The sequence below is a fragment of the Salvelinus alpinus genome, chromosome 14 (assembly GCF_045679555.1).
Source record: "Salvelinus alpinus chromosome 14, SLU_Salpinus.1, whole genome shotgun sequence".
NCBI lineage: Eukaryota > Metazoa > Chordata > Actinopteri > Salmoniformes > Salmonidae > Salvelinus > Salvelinus alpinus.
In genome coordinates this window covers 22,772,214-22,794,982 of record NC_092099.1, presented here as the reverse complement: position 1 = coordinate 22,794,982, position 22,769 = coordinate 22,772,214, and the positions used below count along the sequence as shown (strand labels likewise).

General features: G+C 44.3%; 1 pseudogene; it reads left to right on the top strand.

Annotated features, from left to right (window-relative positions):
* The first annotated feature begins 18,735 nt into the window (after nucleotides 1-18,735).
* LOC139538228 (coiled-coil domain-containing protein 80-like) lies at nucleotides 18,736-21,536 on the top strand (annotated as a pseudogene).
* Nucleotides 21,537-22,769: the final 1,233 nt, after the last annotated feature.

Sequence of the window (22,769 nt, the reverse complement as noted above, 5' to 3'; positions counted from 1 at the left end):
ATTGAGCTTCAGAGTGGTCGTATTGGGGTATATGTTTGGCCCATATCAGACGGTTCACTGGGAGAGTTTTAATTAGTTCAACATCAGTGGAAAAGACAGGAGACTATTGTTCATCATTCCCAGCTGCTTCCCCCTTTGTCACTACAATGAGCATCAAGATTCTTAAACAGATAAAGTCCTATTACTATTATCAGGATAAATAATGATAGAGAACATCTGCCTATGTGTTTGTACTGAGGTCAATAATTGTGTTCTTCGCCATAAAAACTCTGTTGCTCTTTCATACTGTCTGATAGAACAGGTCTCGAAACACTTATGGAAGTTTAGATGGCTATAGTCAAAATGTATATCTAAGGGATTCGTGAGAAGTGAGGCTAAACGTGGCTACAAATCAGGTTGTTCAATGAGCTGAGCGGTAGGAAAAACGATTGTGGAGTAAATGAGAATTATATAAAGAGGTTATGATGCACTGTAATGATACTTTATCATAACTATGCAACTTGACTCTGTGTATGCCTACAGTAATAATATATACCGTTTAGATGAGAAAAGATGAACTGCCGAAGTCTCAGAGTCTAAATTTACCACAGCGTTCAGTTCTTAGATGACCCAAGTCCATCCAACTTTATTGCATCGCTTATTTATTATGCTACCATTTGGAACAAGTCCTGCATGGGGAAAGCACCGGCTATTTTGGAACATTTCAAAGGGAATGGATGTTGTGGGCAAGGGGAGGGAATATAAGCTGTTCCTTGTTAGAGTTTATGGGAGGAACTTGACTTTGAGATTTGCTATGGAAATCAAGTGATCCTCCATTGTTGGGACAGTGGAAGAATCAAATGCATTATTATTTAAATATTGAAAGGGTGTGGGAGACAGAGAAGGGAAGAGTGGTCATGTGAAACAGAGTCATGCAGGCGCTGGAGATGGAGGAGGTGGGAGCATGTGGGTCTGGGCAGGGGTGATGTCATTGATGTTTGTGTGGGTCTGTCTGTTGTCTTTTGTATGTCTGTGTTAATATTGTTTGGGAAAATAAAATCATACCAAAACAAATAAATGTGTTTCTCTATGATCAGTTATCTTCCCAGAGAGCTTTCTCCAGCGGGGTTGCCAGTTGTGGTGAAGTTCCAAACTTTAAATTTAATTAAATTTAACAGTAAATGTAAACTTAATTCATAAATTAGAAATTGCATTTTGTGTATCATTTGGTGTTTTATAAAAGTAGTTTTTTCACTAAGGATTTCCTAAAAGTCTAAAAGAAAGACTGCAACATTTCCAGTGAATGGAATTTAGACTGCTACTGGCAACCAGGTGTCCAGGGGCTGGTCCTGTATAGCCAACCTGGACTCATGGGTAGATGTAATATAGTAAAGATATATCCGGAACACTCCAATTAGTATGATATGTTACGTTTCATATGGTATCTATTCATTTGTGGACGTCCATCATCCATTTTGTATGATATGTGTAACGTTCGTCGTTGGGAGAAAGAGAGGAGGACCAAGATGCAGAAACAGAAACAGGAACAAAACAGGAACACAGAAACAGGAACAATCACCCACAACCCACAATACAAAACAGGCTACCTAAATATGGCTCCCAATCAGAGACAACGACAAACACCTGCCTCTGATTGGGAGCCATATTTAGGTAGCCTGTTTTGTATTGTGGGTTGTGGGTTATTGTTCCTGTTCCTGTGTTTTGTGTTCACTATACGGGACTGTTACGTTTTCGTTCGTTTGTCGGTTTATTGTTTTGTTCGTTGTTTAAGTATTCGTATTAAAATGAATACTCACTACGCTGCATCTTGGTCCTCCTCTCTTTCTCCCAACGACGAACGTTACAGAATAACCCACCACCAAAGGACCAAGCAGCGTGGTAACGGGCAGCAGCAGCAGCGATCTCAAGATTCCTGGACCTGGGAGGAGATTCTGGACGGCAAGGGACCCTGGGCACAGGCTGGAGAATATCGCCGCCCCAAGGCTGAGCTGGAGGCAGCGAAAGCGGAGAGGCGGCGGTATGAGGAAGCAGCACGAAAGCGCGACTGGAAGCCAGAGAGGCAGCCCCAAGGACGGATTGGGGGGGAGGCTAAAGGGGAGTGTGGCTAAGTCAGGTAGGAGACCTGAGCCAACTCCCCGTGCTTACCGTGGAGAGAGAGGGACCGGGCAGGCACTGTGTTATGCCGTGAGGCGCACGGTGTCCCCGGTGCGCAGGCAGGGCCCGGTGCGGTACAGGGCCCGGTGCGCCTCGTATCGGCCGGGCTAGAGTGGGCATCGAGCCAGGTGCCATGAAGCCGGCTCAGCACATCTGGTCTCCAGTGCGTCTCCTCGGGCCGGGGTACATGGCACCAGCCCTACGCATGGTGTCCCCGGTTCGCCAGCACAGCCCAGTGCGGGCTATTCCACCTCGCCGCACTGGCATGGCTACATTCCTCCAGTACGCCTTCACGGTCCGGTCTATCCGGTGCCACCTCCACGCACCAGCCCTCCGGTGGCAGCCCCCCGCACCAGGCTGTCTCTCCGTCTCCTCACTACAGGTGCTCCCGCCTGCTCAGCGCTGCCAGAGTCTTCCTCCTGTCCAGCACCGCCTGAGTCTTCCTCCTGTCCAGCGCCGCCTGAGTCTTCCTCCTGTCCAGCGCCGCTTGAGTCTCCCTCCTGTCCAGCGCCGCCTGAGTCTCCCTCCTGTCAAGCGCCGCCTGAGCCGTCCGTCTGTCCAGCGCCGCCTGAGCCGCCCGTCTGTCCAGGGCCGCCAGAGCCGCCCGCCAGTCCGGAGCTGCCAGAGCCGCCCGCCAGTCCGGAGCTGCCAGAGCCGCCGGCCAGTCCGGAGCTGCCAGAGCAGCTCGCCAGTTCGGAGCTGCCCTTCAGTACGGAGCTGCCCCTCAGTCCGGAGCTGCCCCTCAGTCCGGAGCTGCCCCTCAGTCCGGAGCTGCCCCTCAGCTCGGTCCAATGGGGCCCTTTATCAGGGTTCCCAGTCCAAGGTCGGCGGCGAGGGTCGCCGCTCCAAAGAGGTTACTGAAGCGGGCAATGACTATGGTGGAGTGGGGTCCACGTCCCGCGCCAGAGCCGCCACCGCGGACAGATGCCCACCCAGACCCTCCCCTATAGGTTTAGGTTTTGCGGCCGGAGTCCGCACCTTGGGGGGGGGGGGGGGTACTGTCACGCCCTGACCATAGTTTGCTTTGTATGTTTCTATGTTTTGTTTGGTCAGGGTGTGATCTGAGTGGGCATTCTATGTTGTATGTCTATTTTGTCTATTTCTATGTGTTTGGTCTGATATGGTTCTCAATCAGAGGCAGGTATTAGTCGTTGTCTCTGATTGGGAACCATATTTAGGTAGCCTGTTTTGTATTGTGGGTTGTGGGTTATTGTTCCTGTTTCTGTGTCTTTTTGTATGTCACCATACGGGACTGTTGTGTTTTCGTTCATTTGTCCGTTTATTGTTTTGTTCATTGTTTAGGTATTCGTATTAAAATGAATACTCACTACGCTGCATCTTGGTCCTCCGATCCTTCTTACTACTCCTCCTCAGATGAGGAGGACGACGATCGTGACAATATGTTACTAATTACAATTCATATGGTATATTACGAATTTGAAAAATATATGCTATATTACAATTACAATTCATTGTGACTTACGTTAGCTAGGTAGCTAAAGTTAGCTAGGCTACGGGTTAAGGGTTAAGGTTAGGGTTGGGGTTAGAAGGTAGGTTAAATGGTTAAGAGTTAGGGGAAGGGTTAGCTAACATGCTAAGTAGTTTCAACATAGCTAAAAAGTAGTAAGAAGTTGAAAAGTTGCTAATGAACAAAAATGCTAAAGTCCATGATGAGATTCAAACTCACAAACTTTAGATTGCTAGAAGTTCATGTTATATGCTCTGACCAACCACCCTACTTTCATTTTTGCCTTATGTAACCATAACAAACATAACATATTATATGTGATCGCATGTACATACCCCAACCAGAAGCCATGGATTACAGGCAGCATCTGCACTGAGCTAAAGGTTTGAGCTGCCGCTTTCAAGGAGTGGGACTCTAACCCGGAAATTTATAAGAAAGTAAGCTATGCCTCCGACGAATCATCAAATAGGCAAAATGCCAATACAGGACTAACATCGAATCGTACAACACCAGCTCTGACGCTCGTCGGATGTGGCAGGGCTTGCAAACCATTACAAACTACAAAGGGAAGCACAGCTGAGAGCTGCCCAGTGACACAAGCCTACCAGACGAGCTAAGCTACTTCTATGCTTGCTTGGAGGCAAATAACACTGAAACATGCATGAGAGCACCAGCTGTTCCAGACGACTGTGTGATCACGCTCTCCGCAGCCGATGTGAGTAAGATCTTTAAACAGGTCAACATTCACAAGGCCGCAGGGCCAGACGGATTACCAGAACGTGTACTGCGAGCATGCACTGAGTAACTGGCAAGTGTCTTCACTGACATTTTCAACCTCTCCCTGGCCATGTCTGTAATACTAACATGTTTTAAGCAAACCACCATAGTGCCTGTGCCCAAGAACACTAAGGTACCCTGCCTAAATGACTACCGACCCGCAGCACTCACATCTGTAGCCATGAAGTGCTTTGAAAGGATGGTCATAGCTCACATCAAAACCATCATCCCAGAAACCCTAAACCCACTCCAATTTGCATACCGCCTCAACAGATCCACAGATGATACATTCTCTATTGCACGCCCTACTGCCATTTCTCACCTGGACAAAGGGAGCACCTATGTGAGAATGCTATTCATTGACTACAGCTCAGCGTTCAACACCATAGTGCCCTCAAAGTTCATCAATAAGCTAAGGACCCTGGGACTAAACCCTTCCCTCTGCACCTGGATCCTGGACTTCCTGACGGACCGCCCCCCAGGTGTTAAGGGTAGGTAACAACACATCCGCCACACTGATCCTCAACACAGGGGCCCCTCAGGGGTGCATTCTCAGTCACCTCCTGTACTCCCTGTTCACTCATGACTGCAAAGCCAGGCACGACTCCAACACCATCATCAAATTTGCAGATGATACAACAGTGATAGGCCTGATCACAAACAACAACAGCCTATAGGGAGGAGGTCAGAGACCTGGCCATGTGGTGCCAGAACAACAACCTCTCCCTCAACGTGATCAAGACAAAGGAGATGATTGTGGATTACAGGAAAAAGAGGACCGAGCACGTCCCCATTCTCATCGACGGGGCTGCAGTGGAGCAGGTTGACAGCTTCAAGTTCCTTGGTGTCCACATCACCAACAAACTAACATGGTCCGAGCATGCCAAGACAGTCATGAAGAGGGCACGACAAAACCTATTCCCCCTCAGGAGATTGAAAAGATTTGTCATGGGTCCTCAGATCCTCAAAAGGTTCTACAGCTGCAACATTGAGAGCATCCTGACTGGTTGCATCACTGCTTGGTATGGCAACTGCTCGGCCTCTGACCGCAAGGCACTACAGAGGGTAGTGCATACAGCCCAGTACGTCACTGGGGCCAAGCTTCCTGCCATCCAGTACCTCTATACCAGGCGGTGTCAGAGGAAGGCCCTAAAAATTGTCAAAGACTCCAGCCACCCTAGTCATAGACTGTTCTCTCTGCACCGCACGGCAAGCGGTACCGGGGTGCCAAGTCTAGGTCCAAGAGGCTTCTAAAAAAATAAAGGAGAGCCGCACACTCTAGGAGCTCAGATGCAAAAAGATTTATGTCCATGTTTAGACAGACAAGCTGTCTTCATCAGGGTATAATGACAAACACTGCGGGATGACTCATTTATATAGTGAAAAAAGACACACAGGTGTCTGTAATCATGGCCGGGTGTGGCCTGATATCATTGGTTAATTCTCATATTAAAATAGCATACAAAAAACATAAATGGATAGCGTACGATCATAGATACATTTTGGCTACATAAGCCTATAAACATTCTAAACAGCTTCAACCCCCAAGCCATGACTCCTGAACATCTAGTCAAATGGCTATCCAGACAATTTGCATTACCCCCCTCCCCCTCTTTACACCACTGCTACTCTCTGTTGTCATCTATGCATAGTCACTTTATTAACTCTACATATATGTACATACTACCTCAACTAACCAGTGCCCCCGCACATTGACTCTGTATCAGTACCCCCCTGTATATAGTCTCCCTATTGTTATTTTACTTTCTGCTCTTTAATTACTTGTTACTTTCATCTCTTATTCTTATCTTTATTTTTACTGCATTGATGGTTAGGGGCTCGTAAGTAGGCATTTCACTGTAATATCTAAAACTGTTGTATTTGGCGCATGTGACTAATACAATTTGATTTTATTTGTCTTGATTTGACACAAATGTTTGTCTACTAGATTTACATTTATTATGTTACGTCTAGTCTATGAGACCAGGCTGGTATAGCGCCACTGCGCTAGCGAGGAGAGTCTGAGGCAGGGCAAGCTTAAAGGTGTCGACATTACTGGGATAGCTTCTGTAGTTTAGGTTGAGGAGTCGGGAGAAAGAAGAGGGAGACGCATTTCCCATACAGAAGAGCCACTCTGTGCAGGTTTTCCTCTTGAAATCGAACTAGGCTTGCTATGCGTAAAACGCCCTGCTTTTTAGTTGGATTACTTTGATAGTTGGAAAAAACGATCTTTTTAAATAATGGTCAGGTCCGAGAATAAAATAACACGGAATTGTTTTCGAGACAGTGCTGTATATCTGTTTACTTGTGGATGTTAAAATGTCGCGTACACTCGGAGTTTATAAATGGTATGAAACATTTTTCCAGAATTGGCAAAGTCCGCGTATTTTCCTAATTTGTGTGGTTATTTTGAGAGCTGAAGTTGGAAGTTTGGATTAACGGTTTCTAAATACCCCGAATGTTTTTCAGGAATTGCTGACTCCGTCAATTGGTGCCTGGTTTGGATATTTTAGAACCTCTCTGGTGAGTTTTCCTGTCTGCGTTTTCACGCGGCTCTCAGGTTGATCGCAGGCTGGTGAAGTGGGGTTTGGGTTTGGCTGGTGTTCCACTGCAAAAAGTAAAGGCATGCTTTAAAACACAATAATAAAGTGTTGGCCTCTCTCTTGCACTCTGTTTTTTTTTACTGCGCTGGACTTTATTTCTTATTTATTGAACATAAATGCTCTAAAGACGCACACAGGTCCCATGTCCACTATTGGATATTCTTCTCTCTTTCTGGTTGTTTATTGTAACTAACAGTTTACAATAATGCGGGGAGAGTTTGTCCTGGGTCTGTCCCTGCTGTGTCTGCTAGCGTGGGCAGGACACGCCGACAAACAGGCCCACCTCAGAAGGTTTCCCTTGCGCCAACGCACCAAACTCAATACCGGGCGTCTGCAGCTCGGGCGCACTGTCGGCGTGGGAGGAACCCGCCCAGGACCCGGCTCCCCCTCGGTGCCCTCCGGGATCAGTGCCAGGCGCGAGGAGGACATGCAGGCGGACCAGGTCTCTGTTCTTCAGCCCAGGACTGGGTCTGGACAGGGCAGGAGAGGTGGAGCGCTGGCAAGGGCAGCAGGGAGGAGGGTAGCTGGGAGAGATGGCTCCCTCCAGTCTGGCATGTTTCAGGATGAAGGCACTCCCGGGGCGAGGGCCAGACAGACCCGAATGCCAAGCAGCTCAGGCTCGCCTAACCTCCTGGCGAGCTTTGCAGGGAAGAACCGAGTCCTGGTGATTTCTGCTCCACATGACTCAGATGGTTACTACCGGCTGATGATGACACTGCTGAAGCCAGACGTGTACTGTGAGCTGGCAGAGAGGCACGTGCAGCAGATCGTGATATTCCACCAGGAGGGGGAGATGGGTGGGAAGGTGAGGCGGATCACCAGCGAGGGGAAGGTGATGGAGGAACCTTTGGACAAAGTGCTTATCCCCCGCCTCATGACCTTCCTCAAACTGGAGAAAGGTAGGCTTGGCCCACCCTGGAAACATCCCCTAGCCCTACTCCTTCAGTGTTAGCAGATCTAAGAGAATCTCTGTGGGGGCTAGATTGAACCTGCCATTCAGATCTGTCAACACCTGCTTGGTGTTAGGAGTGGGGGTTATGGGGGTGCTTGGTGTTAGGAGTGGGGGTTATGGGGGTGCTTGGTGTTAGGAGTGGGGGTTATCATGGGGGTGCTTGGTGTTAGGAGTGGGGGTTATGGGGGTGCTTGGTGTTAGGAGTGGGGGTTATGGGGGTGCTTGGTGTTAGGAGTGGGGGTTATGGGGGTGCTTGGTGTTAGGAGTGGGGGTTATGGGGGTGCTTGGTGTGATGCTGGCTATTTGTATGTTTACTGCATGTTTTATAAATGCTGACAAGCAGTGAAAATTAATAACATAAATCTGAGTCTTTACAGGTAAGTTTGGGATGCTTACAGCATGCTTGCTGAGTTTTTCTCGTCTCGGCATGTTGCTTGTGGCCAAAGCCATATTAGCTAGTCTACTTTACTCAGTAAATGAAACTTGTCACCCTGTCCTGTCCAGGTAAGTTTGGTATGGGTGCTCCTGAGGAAAACACTGCAAGTGGAAGGAGAGGTACCCCTATCCAGTCAGGCTGGAGGCCATGTACGAAGGTCATCGACCAGGCACCAATGAGGAAGCTGGAGAAGATCCGACAGAAGGGATTTGTCCAGAAGTGTAAAGGGGCGGGAGTAGAGGGCCAAGTGGGTGGTGGGGGTGGAGACTGAGGGATGGAAGTTGAAACAGGTGGACAGGTAGACCCGATCCGAGTAGAGGAAGCCGCCTGCGAGGAAGCCAATGAGGAGACCCACAACAACCACCACCATTGCCACGAGGTCGACGACAACGAGGCCAACGACAACTTCGATAACAACAAGACCCACGACGACCACGACAAAAGCCACCACGACAACAACGAAAGCAACGACCACACACCAAAGCCCACAACAACCACAACTAAACGTCCTGTGACCACACGACAGACCACCACCACCACCAGAACCCAGAGACCCACAAAAGCCCAAACCACCCCTCACTGGCTGCCTGCCCCTAGGACCACGCCTGAGCCCTATAACCGCAGAGACAAGGGGAGAGACAGGGCGAGGTACCCGCCCAAAACCACCACGTCTGGGACAACCGACAGACAAGGAAGGGAAGGACCACAATGGCCGTAAACTGGCCGGAGTGATACCCACCCAGCACAAACCCACCAAGGGCAAACCTACCAAAAGGAAGAATGGGAAGGAGTGCAGTTGACTTATTACATTTCACTTATTACATTGATGTTGAGACAGAATGTTGCTATGTTGTTCTCTGTTGCATTTGTTGCATCAGGCTTGATTTTGGTGATCAATAAAGTCCTCTTCTCTCCTATCCTCTACTTTTCTCTCCTCTCCTCTTCTTCTCTCCTCTCTTCTCTCCAGGTGTTGAATAATGAGTATGAGGAGAATTATGAATCAAGCCGGCCCACCGCCAGCATCCCAGAGACACAGACAGAGGTCAACACAGAGGTCAGCCCAACCAAGAGGGGCAAGGGAAACACCTGACAATACTGAGAAGAAGAAGAAAAAGAACGGCAAACCGGAAAAGGCCACCAAGAGGGACAAGGCAGAGAGGAGAGGAGCGAAGGTGGGAAGGAGGGGAAACAACGGGAAGAAGAACGGAAAGAAGGTGTTGAAGAATCACAAGAAAGAGGAGTACCACAAACCCACCAAGAAGCCTCCGCCTCCTAAGGGTACCCTGGCTTCCTTCCTGACCTACTTTGAGAACAGGAGACGACTTGTGGTAAGTACCAGTGTTTAGCTGTCTAGATTCTTAGCACAACAGTGTTGCCGAGGGCAGGGGAGAAATCAGTCTCCATCCTCTCCATCCCCGCTGTCTATTATAAACACAATCTCCACAGCAGTGTGTGTGTGTGTGTGTGTCTAACCCAGTCTCTTTCTGTGTGTGTGTCTCCAGATCATAACGGCCCCCAGTGAGGAGAGCACTATGTATGTGCAACAGAGGGATGAGTACCTGGAGACGGTGTGTGCAGAGCACATGCCATCAGGAAGTCTCCATCATCACCATCTTTGGCTCTGTCACCAACTCCACAATGAAGATAGATCACTACCAGCTGGGTATATGCACACATCCTCTACTAACACAGTATTGCAGGAAAAGTTTAAGTGACTTTGGGTCCTTGAAAACTCTATATAAATGTAATGTATTATTATTATTGTTACTACACGTAGCCTGTACAGGACAGAACAGTCCAATCGGCTATAGTACACTTGAAATGTAAAGGTAATTTCTGATTCAGCCGACATACCGTAAATGCAGTCTCCGCGTGAAACGTGGGAACATTGCCTTTAGATTTCAAACGCGCTATAGCGCTGAACTTCGGCGATACGGATTGAATTGAGCCCTTAAGTTACAGTAGGTGTCCTGTATTCCGCTGTCACTGCCCTGTCCTGGATTTACCCCGCTATCCTGAACTTCTTTGATAACAGAAGGCTAGCAGGTCTGGAGTGAAGTCTGCAGAAAACAATAAGAGAGGCTCGACACGATAACACTGTGAACAGGATGACACTACCATTGCAAAGACACAAATGTGGTGACAGCGCCAAAGCCTCCTGAGTCCCAGACATGAAAGTTAATGGTGCACAAAGGCTTTCACTGCTTCGCCATGACTGCTTCGCCATGTGGCCACACGGATCGGAAGGGTCGGTGTTTGTGAGAGTCTCACCTTTCCATAGAATGGGCATAATCATTTATTGGCCAAACCGTTCGATCGCTACAGACGTTTTCATGAGAAAAAGCTACAGAGAAACACCTCTGTAGCTCTGCCACCTTCCACCACCGATGCGGAAGGCAGACATCGGCGGATGCAGTGGATTAAGATTCAGCCCATGCATATCTCTAGATTAACAGACAGCTTTTGAAGGGGATTTTTATTCATATTTATGTATTATGCCTCGAGCGGAGCATGCAGGTTAAGCACAGAAACTATTGTAATATTTGTATATATATATATATATATATTTTTTTTTTTTACGCTCAGCTCATTAGGCCCCTTGATAATGTGCAACCTGAGGCAATTGCCTCTTCTGCCTAATGGTAAGTCCGCCTGTGTGTGTGTGTGTGTGTGTGTGGTGGGTGGCGATCCCGGCTGAATACCTTCCTAGTTTATCATTGGTGACATGGGGGAAAGTCTGCTTCCTCTGCAGCTAATGTGTAAGCTAGAGTTAGGTCACCTCTCTCTCACACACACACACACAGCTCACCACACACTCATGTGTCTTGGGTTAGCTTACATGGCTTATCTTCAAGATGAATTAGTGTCTCCCTTTTGTTGATTTTCTTCAAAGCTACTTATTCAGATGGCTCAAGATTACAAATGCGTCTTATGAGATTTGTGTTGTAAATTGGGCTTGGCAAGTCAATATTTGTAGTTTTATGGAGATTTGAATCCTGCCTCCAGCCTATAGTTAGGATGTTATATAATGTCAGGACACAGCCCTACTGTATAAAATGTTATTATTCTCTCTACTTACATACGGACATGTTCCACAGAGAATACCAGAAAGTTTTGAGGTGATGTCACACCCACCCATGTTACGAACCGGACGGTGGTTAGTTTTATGTTCCGAGCATCGCTCCAAGGGTTAATGTGTGTGTGTTCGTGCGGGTGAGCGTGTGTGTGTGTTCGTGCGGGTGTGTGTGTGTCCGTGTGTAAATGGTCCTTTCACAGCTGGAAAAAGGTTCCCTGTGTTGGATGACATCATCCTTACCTTTGAGTGTAATGCAGACTTTGAGGCATTGGTCAGTGTGTGTGTGTGTGTGTGTGTGTGTGTATGTGTGTGTGTGTTTGTGTGTGTGTGTGTGTGTGTGTGTGTGTGTGTGTGTGTGTGTGTGTGTGTGTGTGTGTGTGTGTGTGTGTGTGTGTGTGTGTGTGTGTGTGTGTGTGTGTGTGTGTGTGTGTGTGTGTGTGTGTGTGTACAGGGTGTGTGTGTACAGGGTGTGTGTGTACAGGGTGCTGTGTACAGGGTGCTGTGATTAGGGCTATAGCTGTGGGCTGTGTAAGTGGTAGCTACAGTCCCAGCTAGCACATAATGTTCATGAACCATTTGTTTCTTGGAGTGGGGTTATCCGATAGTTATTTTGCATACAACCTTCGCACAATGTTCTGGGAATGGTGCAGGATAACCAGATTGCACATAACGTTCTGAGAACCATGTTTCTTAGGTGGGAATTTCAGTACTTCAGCATAAGTTAATGAATTTCCATGTCTCCTAGCTGTGCTTGGAGTTCAGAACAGTTAACCCAAATTAAGCTAGCAGTGTTATTAAAAGTCTTATGGAAACATGTTCTCAGAACGTTATTTAATTACCTTCAAATAACTAATCATTTTCGTCATTAGAATGTTAAGAAAACTTCTCAAGAAAACTTTCAGGTAACAATCATAGTGAAACGTTCTCAGTACCTCCCTGCATCCTAAAAAGTCAGGAAACGTATGGCTTCATTCCCAGTACCAATGGGAAACCAAAACAATACGTTCCCACAACTTCCAAGGAACCAAATGTGCTAGCTGTGTTAGCTCCTCTAAGCCATGTGATCAAGCGACTCTGCCTGAGGATATTCCTGTTCAGGATAGATAGATGGATCACCGCTTTGCCTGAGAAACCATGGCGCTACAGATACTGTATATGTAATCCATAGGAATACAACATTTGTTTTCTGTAGAAAGAGGAGGGGGATGGTTGTGGATTGAAAACATCTACACAATATTGCTGATGCTTTCAAAAGGTGACCAGTTCTGTTTATAGTATAAAGCAGAAATTTGCAGTCTTATCCTCTCAATCACATCAGGAAACATTGGGTTTAAAGAGAAATCCTTGGGGTGGAGACTGATGGGTTTCCAGTCAAAACATACAGTAAGTCAACAAATGGCCTCTGTCATTCCCTCATGTTGAAGAGAGCTGTGGTCTTTTGGGTGGGATTCCAATCAAAACAAAGGAAAACAGAGTGAGATCTGGAATGTAGTTGAGACCTGTACTGGTCTGCCTCAACAAGCATTCATTTTTTTTTTTTAAGGAATATCCATGTTAAAGGGAGTGAGACATTCCAAAGAGTTGAAGGAAATAAAAATAAGACAAACAATCTAGATTGGCTTCTTCCTCCTCAGCCATCTCCCTCTCACTCTGTTTGATACAGAATATTGCCAATGTTTGGTAATAGAGATGGCCTCAGTGTGTGTGTGCGTGCGCGTTCGTGTGTGTGCTGCCTTTTCTCAGAGGAAGCAGTAAGCCTAGAGTAAACACACCATTGCCCTCCTTTTGGGTGGTAGATTCATTTCTACCTCAAGCAGACGCTCGCCCAGCATGAATCCGTCGATTCCCCAGTAGTCCCCTCCTTACCCTACCTCTATTTTTGCAGAGCTGGAAGAGACAGGGATAGGTGTAACCAATAATAACTAATAAGGCCATGACTCCACCTCTCCTAAATATTATGAGGGTACATATGCCAACCCATCCACTTGCAGGAAGTGGGATGTCCAATCCCTGTTTCCCCATGACTCTGGTTGCATACTATGCAGTAGTTTTAGCTTCCTTATCTGAAAATGCACTCATTATTGTAAGTTGCTCTGGACAGGAGTCTGTTAAATTGTACTAAACTCAATTTTAATTGGTTGTCTGTTTCTCAATTTTCTCTCTCGCTCTCTTCTCTCCCTTCTCCTTCTCTCTCCCCCTCCCAGAATCGACAAGCCTATGACGGGTCTTCGTCAGGAGGACCTGGTGAACCAGGATCTGATCACAGAGCTCAGGAAGGAGTTTTATATGACATTTAACGACTTCTACATGGTTCTCACTGACACTGACATGAGAGCCAAGGTGGGTTTTGTCTCGCTCTTTCTCTCTCTCTTTTTCTAGGTGTCTTACTAGGCGTGCATTATTTTGCAATCTGGCACACCGCATTGTCGGAGCTCAAATTCTTGGGTTTGACCATTCCGTTTAGAACTAAAGTCTACTACTCGACCCAACCATCTTGCCAAGTGAGCTAAATGGAGCACATACACCTAACCTCTCTGTTTGGCCAATTAGACATAGACTCATGTTGGCTGACCTGCCTTCTCCATACTGGACACTGGCCGGGATTAAACACTGGTTTAATTTGCACAGATTACTACGTTCTCCCAACAGCTGTGTTTGTGTTTGTGTGTGTGTGTGTGTGTGTGTGTGTGTGTGTGTGTGTGTGTGTGTGTGTGTGTGTGTGTGTGTGTGTGTGTGTGTGTGTGTGTGTGTGTGTGTGTGTGTGTGTGTGTGTGTGTGTGTGTGTGTGTGTGTGTGTGTGTGTGTGTGTGTGTGTGTAAACCACCAGGTTGTTTTCAGGCGGATTAAACAAAGATGCGAGCGTGCAAGCAACCCTCTAATGCTGTCAGTACAGACAGGAAATTCTATTAACATTACAGGGCACATGGTGTGGGTAAGAGAGAGAGGGAGAGAGAGAGAGGGGAGTGACAGGGAATGCAAAAAACAGTGAGGGAGACTGTATCCATGGCAGCAGACCCTCACCTGATCCATTAGAAAGTTTGTGTGCCTGTGCTTCTGTGAGTGTGTAATGCTGCATTGGGGAATATCACATTCTGCTAACTGAGCAAATTTGAGATCAGAATTTGAACACCCACAGTGTTAAATGTAACACTTTCTTAGTGTGTATATGACTAACACTTTTCAAAGTGTTGATGAGCTAGATCCTGAAGAGTGTTGGGTCCCTAACACCATGGGTGTTGCAAATTTGGACTTAAATTAACACTTTATTAGGGCAGATGCTGTTACACTTCCTCAGTGTTATGCAATTAACACCTGTGGTGTTACCAATGTATTTTTTGTTGTTCTTTAACACTGTAGGGTGTAAAGCCTTATTTGCATATTTATTTTCCAGGTGCTCACTCAAGTTAATTTTAGAGGTACCTGTACCACCCATGACTGTGTTTGCTAGTGACAGAGACATGATTGTTGCATTCAAATGCTTTCAGTCCAGTAGCTTTCAGAGAGTGCCTAAATTTATATTTTATCATCAAAATGTAATTATTTATCACAATAAATGACTTTTTTTGACTATACCATACTTCAACATTCAAGTTTCACCCTAACACAGTTGTCTGAAACTCCTGGTTTGCTGGCCACATCAACAAGCTCATATTATGCTGGGAACTTTCAAAGTGTTACATATCTTGATTCAAATCCAGCCATAGGATATTGAAGAATTTGAACTTTTAATCCCCCGCAACCTGCAGTTAAAATGACTGCCAAGGTAGGAAAGGTCGAACGCACCATGATCCTAACCATCTCAATAATGGGTTAAATAAATCCAACCACTTACAGATTGGATTTGCTTAGAAACATTTATGTTATTTATCTTTGTGTAGTATAGATGAATCAATCATTGTGCATGCAGAAACATAGATATTAAAACTATTCTAAAAGTACCTGCAACAAAGCATGCTGGAAATATAGTAATGAGGCCCCACCCATGTCTTTTTCACTCTGAGAGAGTTAACGGAAATTAACTCAACAGTCGAATAAACAACACCACCTGGTTAACATCTTAATCTTTATTAACCACAGGTGGTGTCAATTTCAATTCCATTTATTCACCGCAGGTGGTGTCAATTTCAATCCCACTGGTGTTAACCCCACTAGAATCAGATATAACACTCACAACACTTTTTAACTCAACTCCAATAGTTGACACACCTGACAAATTTGCTGTGTGTGAAGGGAATCTGATTCTCATCGAAAACATAAAGGATACACAATTTTAGTAGGAATACTGGGATAGGTATAACAAAGGAATAGCATTTGTTATGTTTTTCTCCTGAGACCTTAGAGAATTGAATAAGGATTGTACACTCAAATCCTCCAATGCTTATCTTTTTGGTCCACTGTCTTTTTTTGGTCTCATGGTGTGTGTTTGTCCCTCTAACAGCAATCCTACGAGGTCCCGATCGCCATGAAGGCTGTGTTTGATTACACTCCCGACACCTTCTCCTCTCGCATCAGAGAGATGGAACAGCACAGACAGAGAGAAGAGAGAGACGGAGTTGTCTGCAAGAAGGAGGGACAAACCCAGATCACTCAACAACTTCCTCTCCAGGGAGTGTGTGTGCACGTTAGTCTTGCTGATGGCTGTGGCAGCGTCTGGAATTTTAAACAGTCATTAGCTCATAGCCAGTGAGAATATTGTCTCAAGCTAGGCAGGGGATCCGTTGAGGAGGCTGTGGTCAGAATTTGTAGTCAACATGAATATCTACTGTACTACATGGGATCACAAATTCAACAGTTCTTTATGAGCTAAACTTGGCTCTGATGGCGGACAGTATGCACGAGCCTGTACTTCTAGTACTCTACGTTAACACCATTGTCTTGGATTGATTGACTATGGTCCTATATTTCTGTCTTCAACAGATTGACTGTGGTTTGTTGCAATAGAGACTAAATTCCAGTCTGACAGTGAGCCAAAGGGTCTGGAGTTTGGACAGAAAATGACTTGGTTGATGACATGACTGTTTAATCTACCTTCATCTGAGTTCCGTCTTTGGGTTCTCAGGTTCCGTTGGAGGCCGCTGTTTGTAATGGCGTGGTGAGTTAGATGAAGGACGGGCTGATCAGACAACTCTATGCCCTGACCAGCCCAGCCTGCAACCTGGGTGAGTATAAGAAGGAATTGTTGAGTTATTATCATATTCCTTAAACAATATTTATCCCATTTACAGGAAGTGACTAGTCAGTGCCTAAGGGTTGTTACACACACACACACTCACACACATACACACTGCTCCCTGTGGTTCAAAGTATGTGTAAATCATATTATATTTACAACAGCCTCCATAGTTAGACCTGATCTCATACAGAAGAACATTAGGCTTATTGATTTGTTAACTTGAGATTGATAGGTAAACACATATACTTTAGTAGTCATAATATAAGTGTTGGCAGTCACTGAGATTGAGGAGGACCATTATAATTGTTTCTCGCAGACATGTGCATACGCATTCAGGGACAGAGACACGCACCAACACAATTGACGAGGAGAGATAGCACATCAGAACTGGGTAAAAGATCATACTAACAAAAAGAGCAAGAGGAAGGCCATACAGTCAGATAGGATTTTAGGGGGGTCTTCATCAAAACTATGAAAAGCTGTCAACAAGGCAAAGGGTGGCTACTTTGAAGAATCTTAAATATGAAATATATTTAGATTTGTTTAACACTTTTTTGGTTACTAAATGGTTCCATATGTGTTATTTCATAATTTTGATGTCTTCACTATTATTCTACAATGTAGAAAATAGTACAAATTAAAAAAGAACAAACCTTGAATGAGTAGGTGTGTCCAAACTTTTGACTGGTACTGTATGTCAGGCTAGGAATAACCATGCAAAAAGGGTTTTCCGGATGCACTCAACAAGTAAAATCCAAGTTTCATCTGTCACATGCGCCGAATACAACAAGTGTAAACCTTACCGTGAAATTCTTACTTACAAGCCCTTATAAGGGGCTGTAGTGTAAGGGCTAAAGGTACTGACTATAAAGCGATGAAGATGATATTTACTGCTATTTTATTATAACTCATGGCCAAATGTTCAAGACAGGCTTGATACAAACTAATGCCTGCTAAATATTGTTTTTTTCATTCTAATTTGATTACATTTTGAAAGATGTATTCAATGATCACACCTTTGATCACACATGAGATAATAATTATGGAAATTTGATGTTGAGTAAAATTGTATGGGTAGTGCAAGTGTATTGCCTGATAATGTGAACACAGTGTAATGTACTGTCATTTAATGTTCTGTAGCATACTACATTCCAAAATACATTTTGAAACATTGAAACATGGGTCTTAAATGTGTTGCTACTGGATAAACTGGTTGTTAAAATAAACTAAGTTGAGAAGTAAAGATGTCATTATGTTGTGTTTTGGTGATTCAACCAATGTACTCATTAGTATCTTCCGGTGTGTGGGGAAACATGCCTGCAAACACAATGAACGCACAATGAAAGGTTCTGAATGTAGTAAGACTGGCTGCGTTACCAGTTTGGAGTTTTGTTCTAAGAGGATTGAGAAATTCACCACATGAAAATAAAAAAACGAACAATCAGTGGTGCACGAGAACTTCAGTATTGTGTTAATAACCAGAGCTGATTGTGAGTGTGTCAATACACTCTGTGTAGAGTAAAACATCTAAAACCATGCTCATCATTATCATATTTCCCTCATGCTCTATTGCAGGTTGATTTTCAGAATTGTTGTGTTCCAATATCTGTGTTTTTGCATGTATATTGATTGGTTGATTAATTTTAGGCTACACAAAGATAAATAACAGGAAATTTTTTGCAAAAATGGAACTCAAAATGGATAAATTGGATTAGTGGCACATGTGCCCGAATACAACAGGTGTAGACCTTACAGTAAAATGATTATTACAAGCCCCTAACCAATAATGCAGTTTAAAAAATATGAATAAGAATAAATAATAAAAGGAACAAGTAATTAAGAGAGCAGTAAAATAACAATAGCGAGACTATATACAGGGAATCCGTACAGAGTCAATGTGCGGGGGACCCGGTTAGTTGAGGTAATTGAGGTAATATGTACATGTAGGGAGAGTTTTTAAAGTGACTGAGCATAGATAATAACAGAGAGTAGCAGCGGCGTAAAAGAGGGGGTGGGCAATGCAAATATTATTTTGTTGTTCTAATGTGCTATTATGTCCTATCTGCTGTGTGTTCATCGATGTGGTGGTGGTTTCCATGGTGACCCAGGCCAGACACATCTCCATCCTGAAGCTGGTTGGCATGGAGGCAGTGGACCAGGGAGGAGTCCTAGAGCTCTATCCAATCAACGGTAAGAACCCTGTTGTCTCCACACCACCTATATGTACAGTTGAGCTAAGAGAATTTTACATACACATTTACATTTAAGTCATTTAGCAGAGACGCTCTTATCCAGAGCGACTTACAAATTCAAATTACACCTTAGCCAAATACATTTAACTAAGTTTATAATATCCTGACATCAATCCAGTAAAAAATCCCTGTCTTAGGTCAGTTAGGATCACCACTTTATTTAAAGAATGTGAAATGTCAGGAGAGATAGTAGAGATAATGATTTATTTCAGCTTTTATTTCTTTCATCACATTCCCAGTGGGTCAGAAGTTTACATACACTAAAAAAGAATTCTGAGGTCTTGGCTGATTTCTTTTGATTTTCCCATGATGTCAAGCAAAGATGCACTGAGTTTGAAGGTAGGCCTTGTAATACATCCACAGGTACACCTCTAATTGACCCAAATGATGTCAATTAGCCTATCAGAAGCTTCTAAAGCCATCACATAATTTTCTGGAATTTTCCAAGCTGTTTATAGGCACAGTCAACTTAGTGTATGTACACTTCTAACCCACTGGAAGTGTGATACAGTGAAATAATCTGTCTGTAAACAATTGTTGGAAAAATTACTTGTGTCATGCACAAAGTAGATGTCCTAATCGACTTGCCAAAACTATAGTTTGTTAACAAGAAATTTGTGGAGTGGTTGAAAAAAAATGAGTCGTAACCACACTCCTACCTAAGTGTATGTAAACTTCCGACTTCAACTGTATTATACTGCATACGGGAAATGGCTGTATGAATATTAAACAAAAAAGGGCAAGTGGTAGGTCAATGGGGCTGTATGTGTTATGTTTAGTTTAATCAGTTCATACAGCCATGATGTTGAATTTCTGATGTTGTTTTAATGACACAGCAGGCAGGTAGGCCAGCCTCAGCCCTAACTCCTGCTGTCTCCCCAGTCCAAGTCCCTTATAGCCCAGCTGCTTCTTCTGTACTCTCCATGCTACCTGTTTGATGTCTCCTCTCTGGTAGGGGACCCAACCTAAAAAACTTGCCCATGCTGCTGCCTTACACCACACACACGGCCCTGTATCCATACACCCCTCACTGCTGCACAAGCATCAATACAGCTCCTGTGGCCGGAGTGTTAGGGAGGAAGATCAGCCTCTCTCCCTTTAATTTCTCTAGCCTGCCAAATAGTATTCTTATGTGCTCTTTATGGACTTTTCCTTTAGTGATGGGTCGTTCGTGAACGAACAGCTCTTTATGGACTTTTCCTTTAGTGATGGTGTCGTTCGCGAACGAACAGCTCTTTATGGACTTTTCCTTTAGTGATGGGTCGTTCGTGAACGAACAGCTCTTTATGGACTTTTCCTTTAGTGATGGGTCGTTCGTGAACGAACAGCTCTTTATGGACTTTTCCTTTAGTGATGAGTCGTTCGTGAACGAACAGCTCTTTATGGACTTTTCCTTTAAGTGATGGGGTCGTTCGTGAACGAACAGCTCTTATTGAACTGATCTTTTTGGTGAATGTCGGGAACCGAATTGCATCTGCGAGAGCCATTCAATTGGCTCCCTCATTTACATACTGTTACTACTGATTGTTGAGTACCCGATAATGATTATCTGCAGATACGTTGTAAAAACATTCTTAGAAGATTGTAATTCTTCACTGCAGAAAATATTGGTAGTGAGGAGAGAGCCTCAATTCCGGTCCATACATATTTTTGCAGTGCATTCCATTTTATTTCTTCATTTTTTTTGGTCAGGTAAAAAATGGTCAGGGAAAAATTGTACTAGCATATCATGATGTGACATAATTGCAGGCAACATTCTAGGCTTTACATAATGGATTTGGTATTTTTTAAGCACCACTGAACAAAGAACTGTTTGCGAGCGAAACAGAATCTTTTAGCTGAACGGAGCCAAATGATCCGGCTCACTGAATAGACCTCGGAATTACCATGCTTTCCTTAGGTGAAGTGGTAGTTTTGCAGGGAAGATGATGGGCAGAGGTGCTGAATTTCTCAGCCCTCAACCTTTAAAGACAACGAAATCAATCCACACACACTTTCGCATTAAATGGATAGTATGAAATTCAATTCTTCCATAGCAGTATTAACACAAACTAATCTTTTCTAACTCTAGAGAGGCAGCTTGGCCATGGAGCGAGAATGCCTCTTTAGTCAAAGATATCAAACATACCAAAGCCTATTGACTGACTCTCTCCATCGCTCTCTCCACCTTCCAGGCAGCGCCACGGTGGAACGTGAGGGCCTCTCGGCCGCCTTGGTCAAAGACATTCGCAACTACTTCCAGATCAGCCCAGAGTACTTCTCCATGCTGCTGGTGGGAAAGGACGGCAACGTCAAGTCGTGGTACCCGAGCCCCATGTGGTCCATGGCCAACATCTACGACCTGGTGGACTCCATGCAGCTCCAGGCAGGCAGGAGATGGCCATCCAGCAGTCACTGGGCATGCGCTGCCCCGAAGACGAGTATGGGGGCTACGGGTACCATCACAATGGCTACGACGGTTACCAGGACGCTTATCACCAAGGATACGGTTACTAAAGGGGTCGGGGAGAGGGTGTCAATAGTCAATCAGCAATGATATGGTCACTAAGGAGTATGTTGCCTAATCTCATAGATGCTTCTTGATGGCCCTTTGTAGATTTGAATGGATCAGATAGGTGTAAGCAAGCCCTCTGGTAGTCTAGATGGAATTTCACCATGTCGCTTGAATCTGGTCTACAAGTTAGCAGTAAGTATCTAGGGCTAGGGGAAAGAGATTTAATTAAAATTGGGCATGTGTGTGTGTGAGGGGCATGCATAAACTTTGTCTCGCCTCCTTGATTAGTGGATTGTGTTTTCAAGGAAGTTTATGCACAGGGTTAAAGGGTAAGGGGTTAGCTCTGTACTTCCTGGTTTTGAACTAGAAGGAAATAAAGGATTGGATAGCGATGTCATCAATCTCAATCTTTCTTTATATCAGTCTTGTTCTTGTGTATTAAGAATTACAATCGAAAAACTTATCAACATTTTACATTTTCTATGTCTACTTCAATTCCATTCCTGACCAAATGTTAATTTTCACCTTATTGTAGATACAAGCGTAAAGATAAGTCAAAACCTTTGTATTTATTGGATTTTTTATTTGAGGCTATCAATATCAGATCTATAACTGTGTTTCTAAGATGAATTTTCAACTCGTTTAAGTTTCCTGTTGCTACACATTGTCTTGATTTATACTCCGTTGTGCTTTATGACAAATAAAACTTTGTTTACAATCAACAGTTTCTCTGAGTTAATACACATGTCAGTAATTTGTATAAATGTCTAGTCAGAGGTTCTTTATGCACACAGTAACCATTTATTATACTGTACACCACCCCCTGGTGGTTCAATTGAACATTACAACACAGATCAACAGAATGGAAAAATAGCTAGACAAAATAATGGGATTTTTGGCAGAAGTTTTTAATGTTCATTTGGTAATCTGTTGACTGTGAGAAATTGTAATTATGCACTTGTGTCATGAATAGTAATATAGAACTAGGTGTAAATTGCCTTAATGCATACAGCATAGTATCATTTTATTCTACTGATTTCATAAACATAACTTCACAAGAAGCTTTTTTGAATACATGATAGAAGTGTAAATTATATGGCACAATAAGCATGGACAGGAGAGGAGTAACACCGTTGAACACATGTAAACCACTAGAGAAGCCAATTACTTTTCAGTGTAATGTCAAACACAATCTTACATGTTTTACCGTCAGATTGGGTTTTCTATCATGGACTGAGACCAGAACAAATCACATGGGCCGTGTGCTAGTACTGTATGGGCTTTGTGCAGCAATGAGAATGGGTACAAACTGATTAAGAAAACTGAGTTCAGCTCCCAACATCCAACAGCCTTGAGTAGATTTTAATAGCCACCAACATAATGC